The sequence below is a fragment of the Xiphophorus couchianus genome, chromosome 9 (genome assembly GCF_001444195.1).
Source record: "Xiphophorus couchianus chromosome 9, X_couchianus-1.0, whole genome shotgun sequence".
Lineage (NCBI taxonomy): Eukaryota > Metazoa > Chordata > Actinopteri > Cyprinodontiformes > Poeciliidae > Xiphophorus > Xiphophorus couchianus.
In genome coordinates, this window is record NC_040236.1 from 1,764,309 (window position 1) to 1,777,702 (window position 13,394).

At 40.2% G+C, this 13,394-nt stretch overlaps 1 long non-coding RNA gene across 1 annotated transcript; it reads left to right on the forward strand.

Moving 5' to 3' along the window:
• Nucleotides 1–8,650: 8,650 nt before the first annotated feature.
• Nucleotides 8,651–9,423, forward strand: LOC114151608 (uncharacterized). Its single transcript, XR_003596970.1, has 2 exons — nt 8,651–8,807; nt 8,897–9,423. It is a non-coding gene; the product is annotated as an uncharacterized LOC114151608 (long non-coding RNA).
• Nucleotides 9,424–13,394: the final 3,971 nt, after the last annotated feature.

A 13,394-nucleotide genomic window follows, 5' to 3' on the forward strand; every position in this document is an offset into this window, starting at 1 on the left:
AAAAGGAAAGAGAGTGAGGTCAAAAAACTGTGTGGCTCTACTCCAACTGCCCAACAGACTCTGGTTAGCCACACCCTAAAAATCCTTAATTCCAATTAGATATGCAAATTTGCAAGACATTAGTGTATCCAAATATGGTAAATTACTATGCAATAGATCCAACTAGTTAACATCTTTATCCAAATACACAAATTATAATAAGAAATATGAACATAACTTATCCTAAAGTCTGAATGAACAAAAACTGAATTTAGGCTTCTACACTCGACAACTGCACAGTCATCCAAGTATTTCTGTAAATGACAGAAATCTGGACTTGTGTTGGAAGTCTGAAGTGTACAGAATGAAAAGGAATAGTGAGAGTACAGTGCTCTGTGGTGCTCGTTTGTTGCTGACCACCTGGTTAGACATGCAGTCCTTCAGTCTCACAAACTGTGGTCCGATTGTTGAGGTTTCCACCTGTGTCTTTTGGACTTGCTGACAAAGCAAATCAGGCTGAATTGTGTTATTGCATTGAAGAAATCAAATAACATGATCCTCACACAGTGCTGCCTGTTTTGTCCAGATGAGAATGGATTTGTTGAAGCACGTGTATGATGGCATCATCAACTCCAACTCCATGGAGTTAGTTTATCTACCCTAAACAAACTACCCTGAATAAGCACTCAGCCATGAATACGCTTGTCTGCTTATTCATTGGCCAACAGGAGTCTCTCCATGACCTTCATGGTGTGGGATGTCAGGGCATCAGGTCTATAGTCGTTGATGATTGATGACAGGCCTGAGCCCTGCACTACGTATGATTGGAAAAGAGATTAGAACTACACTTCCTATGTTGAAGAACAAGCTGCAAGCTGCTCCGGTGGACAAAGAACTGTCATGAAGTGCGGGTGAGAAGAGTGGTGAGGTAGATGCAGCGGACCCAGGTATGATGAATATGAAGATTTAATGAGAAAACTTAATCCGAACAACGAGCAGCAGGCACATGGAAACACTGACGACACAGAAGCTAACATTGACGAGGACCCGACGAGGAACAAAGAACACAGGTGGAGTTAAATACACGGGAGGGTAATCACAGAAACGAGACACACCTGGGAACAATCAAGGGGAGGACAGGACAACGAAGAGACTTACGGACACAGAAACTCTAAATAAACACAGAAAAACACAGATCCTGACAAGAACTGGTGCAGAAAAAGGACAATCAGACAAAGTCAGCGTATCGGTTCTTCTATGATCGCCATCATTCTGCACAATCACTTCCCACACTACAACCAGGACAGAACGTCAGGATAAAACTGGATGGTGAAAAAGGTTGGAAAACCCCGTCTAAGATTATTGCCAAATGCAAGGAGCATGGTGGAAACAGAGAATGGAGCTGTGCTACGACAGAATCGGAGACACCTCCAAGCCGTCCCACAGTCCACTGATCGACCAAATCAGCTACAGTCACCTGATTCCCCAGTGGAACCGACCAGTAGCTTTCCACCTGAGGACAGTTCCGACTCCATGGCCAGGAGCCCCGTTCAGAAGCAGCTGTACCCAGAGGTGGAGTGTCTAACTTCACTTGAAGGTTCACAGATTACATCCAGGGGAAGAGTAATCAGAATTCCTCTGAGATATAGAGGCACTTAGTGACTCAAAGTCCTCTACTTCACATGTTAGGTCAAGTGTTTGGGTGTGAAACCTGTAGAGTTCAGTATTAAGTTTGTTCTACTTTAAGTTTACAAGGACAAGGCAAAACATTATTGCATATTACAATTTTGTTTTATTCATATATAAGGGTAATTTAATATGGTAAAAAAAGGGGGGGAGAGAAAATGTAAATTGGAATTTGAAGGTGCACTGGAACTCTAAGAGTAAAGATTCACATGCTATAGATGTTGGAGTTACCAGCAGTAAATAAAACTTTTAAGTTGTTTTGTAGGATTGATAGGAACAGCAACTGTTGAGGGCAGAATAATCCCTACGTTGCTGCGGACTGAGGGCAGTCTACCCCAATGTCGTAGTGTTCAGATATGCTATTTTCTAACTCATTAAGTATTTCTGCAAAGTACCCGTGTAAGGTTAAGCATGCGTGTTTCGCTGCTGAAAGGGGGAGATATAGTTATATGTCACAGTGAGGCTTCCGTAGCCCGAGGGGCAGACTGATGAGCATGCGCTGTACATCCAGTAGTTAGTAGTCACACAGAGTAATAAAGCTGAGTTCTGCAAGCTGCATAACGCGTCTATGTGGAGTTCTTCATAAAAGATAGCCGTTCACAACTGCCATGTTTTCTCTCCTTGTTCAATGCTTACACCTTTAGTTGTTCCAAAAAATGCCCATAATAGTACAATTAGTACATAGAATAGAATAGAATAGAATAGTGTTGTTGCGCACCCCCCTGCCCCCCCTCCTTTCTCTACTCTCTCACTCTCGTACTTCCTCTTCTGAGAGGGGAGATGTGCTATCAGCTCTCCTTCTATCGGGTTAATTGAGTTTCCTAAATCTGCTGGGATTTATCCTGTCCAGAACTGAAGTAAACTCTGTTTAAGCTGGTTTCGAGAAACGATTCGCCTGGTTTCTGACGGCCTACATCCAGGTGTCCCACCCTTCTTCCCCCTGTGAATTAGCCAGACTGAGCAGCCTACAGCCAACTAGTTTCACAGAGCACACCTGTTAACTGTCGCTCGTTCTCTATTTTACAACGTGCTCTTGTTATTGAACCAGGTAGGTTTTAGTGACTCAGGCGAGTCCCAAGGATGATGTTTTACATATGGGCTACCAGCAACCTAAAAACATTTTGCACTTTTTCCTCTCCAGACTCAAACATCACAGCTATTTTACAACCATCAAAGAACTTTAAGGTGACTCATTAACTGAATGTCCACAACATCTTTTAGATTTTCTTTATGCTAAATATTTTATTAGTAAGGCAGTTTTGCAAGGGTCAGTACAGCTTAATTCAGTAGCAGAAATAATCAAATAAGTAAAATCAATCATCTAGTCTATCTTTCCCTAATGCTGACACTGAGAACTAAAAAAGGGAACCTTTGAGAGAGACGGACGGAGTTTGGCGTTTCGAACCCCAGACCTGGCCTGATGATGAAGAAGGTGTTGCAGCAGGAGGAGGAAGTTGATCGGCGAAGGCAGGGATCTCTGTAGGTTCTGATGAGCTTCTTCTCCGCATGGATGGTGAGGTCACACAGGACTTGGTGCTGGCAGGAAAAAAGGCACCAGTTCTTCTTCTTTGTCTTTGCCTTTGTCTTCATCTTTGTCTTTGGGGTCTGAACCCAGCCGATGAGAGAAGTGCAATTTGAAGCCACAGGTTGTGGGCCTGACGGGTTGGTCCCCATGCGCAGGACAGTCTTCGGCTCTGTGGCCCCGGCTCTTCTTCAGCTGCAGAGTTCTTCGTCCATCTCGATCTTGGCTCGAAGCTGCCTGGAGGATCCAATGAAAGGTTCCTCTTTTGCACCCACCTTTTATATCCACCCTTTTGGTGCATTTGCATTGGCTAGCACTGTTGCTGTGCTTGTTTCATTTGGCTGACTGCTTGGACAGATGATCTCATATCCATCACTGTCTTAAGAGACATCATGTCATGATGTCTGTGCTAATGTCTCAGGGTTGCTCAACCTCCTATGTCCCTTGCCTGCACGACCTTTTCTCTGAAACGTTTACGTTGTTCAATCTGTTTCTAAATAAGGCGTTGATCATCTCTGCTCTCCTGTTAGTTCCCCTTTCTCCCTTAACCTTTCACCTTTCACCTACCATCTACCTCCAACATATCAGTGATGTTTAATTGCAGTTACACCTTTTTACACCATGTCAAGTTCAATGTCAAGATCACATTTATATCACATTTATTTTCTTTAGCTTCTCTGATTTAGCATTCATTTATGATTTTATAACCATAACTTATTAATTACTCTTACTATAATCTTAGTGTGAGTTATTACAGATGTTTTTCTGAAAAGAAACCAAGAATAATCCATGATTCTAATTATTTGACACCAAAGTTACAGTTACTTGTTTTTCTTGTAAGTGTTCTCACAAATGTAACTGTAAGTATTATTACAAGTAAACCAATATTAATATAAGTATTTTACTTTGAATCTTATCAAATTACTCAAAATGTTTAGATTTCATTCTTTAAAACTTTCATGCTTTGAAATAAGGAATAGTCTCAACTATTTTTATAAATCTGCAGGCTGGAAACTTACTTCCTCTTTTTCCAGGAAACCTGCTCTTCCTGTTTCATGACTCTCTCTGACTGACTGATTTCTTATGATTAGATAGAAAAAAGTAGAATTAAAGCAAAGTTTGCATGAGACAAAAACAACACACACAACCAGATTTATTTTATTGACATTTAAGTCTACTGTTGGGCCTTGACGTCACTTGAGTGATTCATTTTAAAGATAACTTTATTTATTATTACTGTTAAACTAAAATCTCCAGCATAGGGAAGTGGGATGAGCTCGGATTTTCTTGACAATAGAAGTACTTTATTCATCCCAGCAGGGAAATTACTTCGCAGTTACAGCATAGAGACAAGACATAATAACAACTACCACTGAGTAGTAGTTGTAGATAAAATAAAATAAAAAATAAAAATACTTCAAATTGTGATTTTCTACAATTTAATTACACTTAAAATACATTCAGCACAAAATTAGTGGTTCCAAAATAAAGTTAAATAATACTTGAAGTAGGCTATACGAGAAGGACATCGCTGCAAACAGAAAGGGGCGGGGACGGACCACTGTCAGTCTCATACCTTATTTGGAAATGGGACCATTGCACTCTGGAAGTCAAGGGGGCGCTATTTCCTATATTATCCGCGGCTTTCCGTTTTTATTTTCTTTTGAAATCTGTGATACAGACTCACCACAGCTTTTACACTGATTTTAAACGTTTTTTTTTTTTCTTTTTGTTGCCTTATAAACACAAACTTCAGGGTATTTTGTTTGAATTTGAATTAACATAATTGTAAAGTTTAAGCAGAAAGAATTTTTTGAACAATTTTTCATTATAAATATTTGAAAAGTGAGGCATTCTGATATTCCAAAATAAAACTCAGCCAATTGCTTTTTTTTCGCGATCTGTTAACATGTAATAAATGCACTGCGAAAACACAAACTCTGACCAAGTATTTTTGGTCTAGTTTTTTAGTACATGAAGTAAGACAAAACTAACTTACAAGTAACTTTTCAGCAAGATATGAGCTTTTTAAAGTAAATAATTCCTTAATATTAATTTTAAAAAACTACTAGTTCCACTGACGGATCATACTTTTAACAACATATTTTTCCCATAAGTGAAATAATCTGCCAGTCGAACTAACACTTTTTAAAAACCAATGCTAAGGAATTATTAACTTGAAACAATCTTCTCTGTTGTGTGTAAAAGTTACTTGTAACAGACAAAATACACATAAAAAGTAAAAGCAAAGTGCAGTACTAACTGGTGTATCAAACCAGAAGGACATCAAAATTACTGGCAAAATAAAACACATTCAGATTAAAAAGTTATTCAGAACTTGATTTAAATAACTGTAAATGTCCACATCTCAAATGAGTAAATCAAAAAGCTAATTTATTTCAATCATATTAAAAGTTGGTCCCCATATGGATTCCTTGCACACAATGTTATACATCTACAGCATTTATTTCTAATTATTTCACACCTGGGCTCCAACGCATGCTCCGATGAAGGAGGCTCTGCTGCAGGTGAGAGAGACTACATGGGCCACCTTCTGTCAAAATTTAATCGGAGTTTGATGGATGAGTGATTAATGACCCGTGACTAATTGATTTTAATTTCCGGTCACATTATGCCCCTCCCCCCATCCGGTCACATGATGCCCCTCCCCCCATCCGGTCACATGATGCCCCTCCCCCCATCCGGTCACATGATGCCCCTCCCCCCATCCGGTCATATGACCCCCCATCCGGTCTCATGACCTCAGCGTGCTTAGCACGTGTTACACTATATTCCCGCTAATTTCAATTCAACCAATAGAAACAGAGACAGGCTCCGAGTTTTATGAGTAATACAATTAAAGTATAAAAAACAATAAGTGTTAAATAATCAAGAATAATATACGATATAATATATTTAAATAGAATGTTGTAATTAACTCCGGTTTTGCTCACCAAGCCGTCAGTGTTTGTGCGTGTATCCGGGCAGAATACTGGACACACATGTCCCTCAGGATGTCTCAACGCCATACAGTGTTTAAGTTGAACTCCTTCTGACCTCTATGAGTTTGAATTAGCCGATAGAAGCAGAGACAAGGGGTTCGGTGTTAGAAAATCATTAGTAACATACAATATATTATATTGAAATAGAATGTTGTAATTAACTCCGGTTTTGCTCACCAAGCCGTTCGTGTGTGAGCGTGTGTCCGGGCAGAATACTGGGCACACATGTCCCTCAGGATGTCTCAACGCCATACAGTGTTTAAGGTGAACTCCTTCTGACCTCTATGAGTTTGAATTAGCCGATAGAAACAGAGACAGGCTCCGAGTTTTATGACTAATACAATTAAAGTATAAAAAACAATAAGTGATAAATAATCAAGAATAATATACGATATAATATATTTAAATAGAATGTTGTAATTAACTCCGGTTTTGCTCACCAAGCCGTTCGTGTGTGAGCGTGTGTCCGGGGAGAATACTGGGCACACATGTCCCTGAGGATGTCTCAACGCCATACAGTGTTTAAGGGGAACTCCGCGTGACACGTGTGGCTATGTATATTTCCGATCATCTCAATAGGGTCTCTATCGGGGGTTGATTGATATGATGTTAACGCCAGCACAGGATTCATTCTCGTGACTTTAGCGAGGAGGCCCCACGACAATGTTGCTCACCAGGCCATTTGTGTATGTGTGTGTGTGGGTGTGTGTGTGTGTGTGTGTGTGTGTAAAGACATATAGAAACAAAAGTCCCCTCTTGATAGGGTGGGTGTGCTTGTCCAAGCAGATGAATGGACAGAAACCTCTTAGGCCTCTTTAAAAGGAGCTAACATCTGTACGGAGAAGAACCACAGCTCTGCACGACGTCAAGTGACTTCCGGTACAACAGAATTTTTTAGACTTGTAAACTTATTAATTTTCTTTAAAGAAGTATTATTTTGAATCATGTCTGACTTTTCAGGAAGATCTGCATTTTTAAGTTCCCAGGTTCTTTCAGGGTTGTTTAATCGTAAGTAAATTCAATTCTTAAATTATCTTTCTCTAACCATAAACTGTATAGTTATACAAATATATATATACAGAAATGCATCATGCTTAATAATGATTTTCTTATTATTAGGCGCAGTTTCAGAAGATCCTAACATCGTCTTGGAATCGGAATTTATAAGCGGTAAGTGTGTGATTACTATACTTTTCTTTTTTTTCTTTTTAGTCAGAGTTGTAATATAATTTAAAATATTATTTGCTTACAGATCTTGCAAATACTCAGGAGACACACTAGGATCCTATAGGATTTAACAATAGAAACGGTAATTTACTATCTCTGTAACCGAAGTTTTAAAAGCGAGAAAATTAAACCAATACTCTAATTTTTACAGATGTCCAGGACACCCGTAGAAAGAGTCGCTTGTCGCTGAATAAGAAAAGAAATGACTCTGAACCTATCAGAACATCATCTCACACGGAGAATGCAGCTGTGACACCATCCGGTTCTGCTAATACAGGAATACCGAGTAAGTTTTTTTTTCTTTTAAATAATAACCTATTTGAACCAATCAGGAAACTGATTTTTTTTTCATTTTACAGGCTTAACCCCTGATGAAGATGATGTAATTGTCATTTCATCTGAATCAGAAGACGAACTTGTGGCAGACCTGCCTTCAGGGCAGAGATTTGATTTCAACACCACGCCACGGCAAGCTGCCAAAGCAAGGCCAGAGCCGGAACGTGAAGCGGAGCCAGAATCGTTACCTGAACCGGAACCAGATCAGCTACCTGAGAGGCCTACTAATTCTCTCCGCCTATGTAAGTTTAATTATTTGTTTTAGATAATAAAGATATATACCTTTAATGCTTCTCACGTCTGATTCCAATGCAAGTCCCTATTTTCAAACTCTTATTTTAAATGGAAAGAAAGATAGATATACGTAACAGAAATGCTAATAAAGTTTGTCTTTATAACACCTCAAAATGCGAAATATGGGGAGGGGTGTGAATATTTTTCTACACTGGGAACATGTTACTCAAGCCACCCCGACACACAGAGACAGAGACAGCAGAGGGGAGGGGTGTGTGTGTGTGTATGTGTGTCCAGGGGTGTGTAGGGCTGTGTGTGTGTGTATGTGTGTCCAGGGGTGTGTAGGGCTGTGTGTGTGTGTATGTGTGTGTCCAGGGCTGTGTGTGTGTGTGTGTGTGTATGTGTGTGTCCAGGGGTGTGTAGGGCTGTGTGTGTGGGTGTGTGTGTGTGTGTGTGGGTGTGTGCATGCGCTTTTTTGTCTCCAGGACATAACAGCCGATGGTCAGGGGTGAGTGACCCCCTCCCCCGCAGAAGATCCCTTGCTCTCTCTGTGCATGTGTATGTCTAATGATTGTGCCATGATGTAATAAAAATGAGTTTGTGTGTATTTATTTCCCCACACACCATAATTTAAAAAATAAATAAATAAATACATAAATGCTTTTTCAGTAAAGTATTGTTTAGAATCAAAGCAGCCTTACCTAAATGATTGTAATCACATTAAATATATTTCACAGCTTTCAACGCTCATGAAATACGAAAGAGGCTCACTGCAGAAAATCTACAAGCGCGAGTTGTTTTGCTGGACGGATTGATTACAGGTACATTATTTGAATTTATCTAGTAAAATCACATCTCATAACTGTTAGAAGTTTATTCCTAATTATTTATTCCTAATTATTTATTACAGAATCTTTTCTACTTCTGGACCGACCTCCAGCTCGAAAAAGACGACAAGCTCTGGCTCGCAACCGAGAAAAAGTTAAAATCCTGCTACAAGCCGTCAGAACAGTGCTGCAAAATGTTTCCTCCGACGCAAAGGTGATTGTGAAATGATTCATGTATGATTTGTCTCTTATAACTCAGTAAAGAATGGAACACCAACAAGCTAGAGTTGAATCATCTCAATCAGATTATTCTCAACAAATAGCTGACAATATCCAAACTCTGCAAACACTTGCATTAGCATTGAATACAGGGGGAAATGACTTTTCACAGAGCCCTGCTCTTAGCCCTGCTAAATCATCAATCTCTGATATTTTAAACGCATCTGAACTCTCAGACTATTTCAGACAAATTAATGATGCCGTTCACGGTTTAAATGACTACATATCTCCGCAAAACTCACCGGCTGCCTCATCTGCGTTGGATGAAACTTTTCAAAATACAGAATCTCAATCAGATTATTCCCAACAAATTATTAATTCCATCCAGATTCTACAAACAATCGCTTCAGCTTTGAATACCGGGGGAAATGACTTTACACAGAGCCCTGCTCTTAGCCCTGCTAGATCACCAATCTCTGATATTTTAAACGCATCTGAAGTCTCAGACTATTTCAGACAAATTGACGATGCCGTCCGCGGTTTAAATAACTGTATATCTCCACAAAACTCGCCCGTTGGTTCACCGGCTGCCTCGTCTAGCATTTCATTAGATGAAGGTTTTCAAAATACTGAATCTATGTTACCATCTGAATCAGTTTCTGCAGCAGTTGATCAAGCACAGCAGCAACAGCAGCAGCGAGGAGGTAATCTAGATCAAAGTCAGAGAATTGAACGTCAGCGTTTCAATAACATTGAAATAAGGAGATCGTTATCAATCGCGCCTCCAACCCATGCTGTACCTGACATTGCTGAATTCTACACCGCAGTTATGAATGTTTTAACTGATCTGGCTAATACTGCAAGATCAATAGCTGTACGTAATGACGTTGTACAGTTAGAATTACTGTGGGGTGATATTTCTCATCACATAAATATCTCTGTTACTGATAATGATGCAATCCTGCCTGCATTTGAGGAATTTTTAGATGGGCTGGTTCAATCTAATGCAGAGCTGCCGTCAGAAAGTAAATTGGAGCTGATTCTTCAGATAGTCAAGAATCCCACAGGAGGTTCAAAACGCAAGGCTGAAAGAACATTGGAATGTGAATTGATTAATAAGAAGAGACGTCACCTGTATATTGTAGAAAATACAGGAAATAAATTGTGTTTTGCTACCAGCCTGGCACATGTAGCTCACCCTGAATTTACAGATAAACAAGCTCTTGAACAGGGAAGAAAGTGGCAGCATCAGGCAGGTCTAACTGATCAGACAGCGGTTACATTCAGCGACGTCGCAAAGTTTGAAAACATTCTACAAAGAAAAATTGTAGTGTTTCATCGAACCTCAAAAGATAGGGCTTTATCTAAATTTGAAACAGATTTCCAAAATCGTTCAAATCCCTGCTTTCTCCTCCTCCATAATAATCACTTCTATGGCATTAGGAATCTTGCAGGTTTTACCGGTTCAAAATATCATTGCAAATTTTGTTACGGCGGTTATAATAATTCTAACACCCATCATTGCCAAGGCTACTGTGGTGTCTGCTGTTGTTACAGTTGCACACAATTGCAGTACAATCCAGTACGCTGCGATGACTGTAACAGAATATGTCGAAACTCTACATGCTTCGATAGGCACAAAGAACCTCGCAACAGACCTCATGCTGAAATGCTTGTAAGTGATTGTGAGATGATCAAACTTTGTTCTACGTGTAACAGGTTGTATCACGTACCTATGACCAAGGAGAAAACTTTTCACGTATGCGAATCAAAATGTGTCATCTGCGGTGAAAAAAATCTACCTCCTGGTACAGATGTAACTCTTAACGATCATCAATGCTACATCCAAACCAGTACTACTGATGACAAACTTCATGACAAACTAGTGTTTTACGATTTTGAAACATTTGTCGATCAGAGCGGCATACATAAACCCTTTCTACTCTGTTCAAAATCTGTGAAAGGTGTTGAATGGCACGCTTATGGCCTGGATTGTGCACAGCAATTTCTTCTTCATTTTCGAAGAAGTATGTATAAGGGATACACTTTCATCGCACATAATGCTCATGGGTTTGATAGTTATTTAATGCTTAACTCAATGCTGCAGTTAGGTATCAAGCCTTTTCTAATCATGCAAGGAGGAAAAATTCTTTGTTTTACAGACCCCGATTACAAATTGAAATTCATTGATAGCCTGTCATTTCTGACTATGAAACTGAGTGCCATGCCGAAAGCACTGGGCTTCCATGACCGCTCGAAAGGATATTTTCCCCACGAATTTTCCGCTGAAGAGCATCTCAAGTATGTGGGTATGTTTCCTCCTTTAGATTCTTACGGCGTCAAACTTATGAATCCAGATGAGCGGCAGAAAATTACTGACTGGTACGGTGAAGCATCCAAAGGCATTTTTGACTTTGAGAAAGAATCCCTGCATTATTGCAAAAATGATGTGGACATTCTTTTTCAAGGTTGTGTTAAATTCAGAGAGGAGCTTTTTAAGGAGACAAATGTGGATCCCTTTAAGAGCATCACAATTGCTTCTGCATGCATGCAGGTTTTTGTGACCAATTTTCTTCCAGAGAAATCCTTGGCGATCCCATCCGCTGTAGATTACAGGCGTGGGTCCAAAACTTTCTCCAATGCTTCAATTCAGTGGCTAGAGTGGAAGATGGACAGTGAGAACTTACATATTGAGCACGCGCTAAACTCGGGCGAACGCAAAATCGGACCCTATTTTGTCGACGGATTCGCAGTAATCTCAGGTTTAGCCACCGTATTCTCTTTCAACGGGTGTCTTTACCATGGCTGCCCTCGGTGTTTCAAGCAGACTGAAATGTGTCCTTTGAGAAAAGTACCGTTTGAACAAATTTATGCAGCTACGGTTGAAAGATCTAAGATTCTGCAAGCCGTTTATGGTGTTCGAGTCGAGACTGTGTGGGAACATGAGTGGGATGAAATGAAAAAGTCTGATCCAGGGGTAATCAGATTCCTGGAAAAATTTGATGCGCCAGAACCTTTGGTCCCTCGGAACGCTCTGTACGGAGGTCGAACTTGTGCTCTAAAGCTCAGGTTCACAGCTGGACCGGGTGAGTCTGTGCATTATGTGGACTTCACATCTCTCTACCCTTATGTAAATGCTACGTGTGAATATCCGCTAGGTCACCCCACCCTCATTTACAAAGATTTCGATGATCCCGTCAACTATTTTGGTTTTATCAGAGCTACCGTTTATCCTCCACGAGGCCTGTTTTTTCCAGTTCTACCCTACAAGACATCTAGGGGTAAGCTAGTTTTCACTCTTTGCCGCACATGTGCAGATATTAACAATCAATCAGGGATCTGCACCCATGAGGACGAGGCTCGATCTCTGACAGGTGTTTGGGTGAGTGCGGAGTTTCAAAAAGCATTGCAATGTGGTTATCGTCTTGGAAAAATCACTGAGGTCTGGCATTTTGAGAGAAGCAGTAGCTCGATCTTTAAAGGCTACATTCACACCTTTTTGAAGGGGAAACAGGAAGCCAGTGGTTATCCCCCTGAAGCGATGGATCAGGAGAGCAGGTTGAAATATGTGAGAGATTATCAAATTAATCAAGGTATTCAACTAGATGCTGGGAAAATTGAGGTGAACCCTGCTAAAAGACAAGTAGCTAAACTGTGTCTCAATAGCTTCTGGGGAAAGTTTGCACAAAGAAATGATCTCTCTCAGACCAGCTTTGTAAGTGATCCTGATGAATATTTCAATTTTTTTTTCTCAGGTAAATACGTGGTGAAGTACTTTCACTTTATCAACCCTGAAACCTGTATGATCCAGTGGAATTACAGCAAACGTTGCATCGTTCGTCCTAACAAATCAAATAATATTTTCATCGCAGCATTTACCACAGCTTATGCTCGTTTAAAATTTTTCAGCTGTCTGGAGCGAGTGCAGGATAAGATTCTCTACATAGACACAGACAGCCTGATCTATGTGGTAAAAGATGGTGAGAGTCCTCTAGAACTGGGAAATTATCTCGGTGATTTAACCGACGAATTAGGAGGTGACACCATTCAGGAATTTGTAGCAGCGGGGCCTAAAAGTTATGCTTACCAGACAAAAAATCAAAAGAAAGTGGTGATCCGGGTGAAAGGCATCACTCAAACTTATGAGTGCAGCGAGAGAGTCAATTTTGACAGCATCAGAGAGCTGGTGGGAGGGTACTTAGAGGGGTCCCGACACGGTGTTATCAAAACACCGCAACACACCATAAAACGCGATAAAAAAGGGTTCGTTTTGAGAAACGCGACATTTCTTAAAAGGTTTCAGGTTGTGTATGACAAACGCAGGCTTTTTCCTGATGGTTCAACTCTACCTTTTGGTTATTA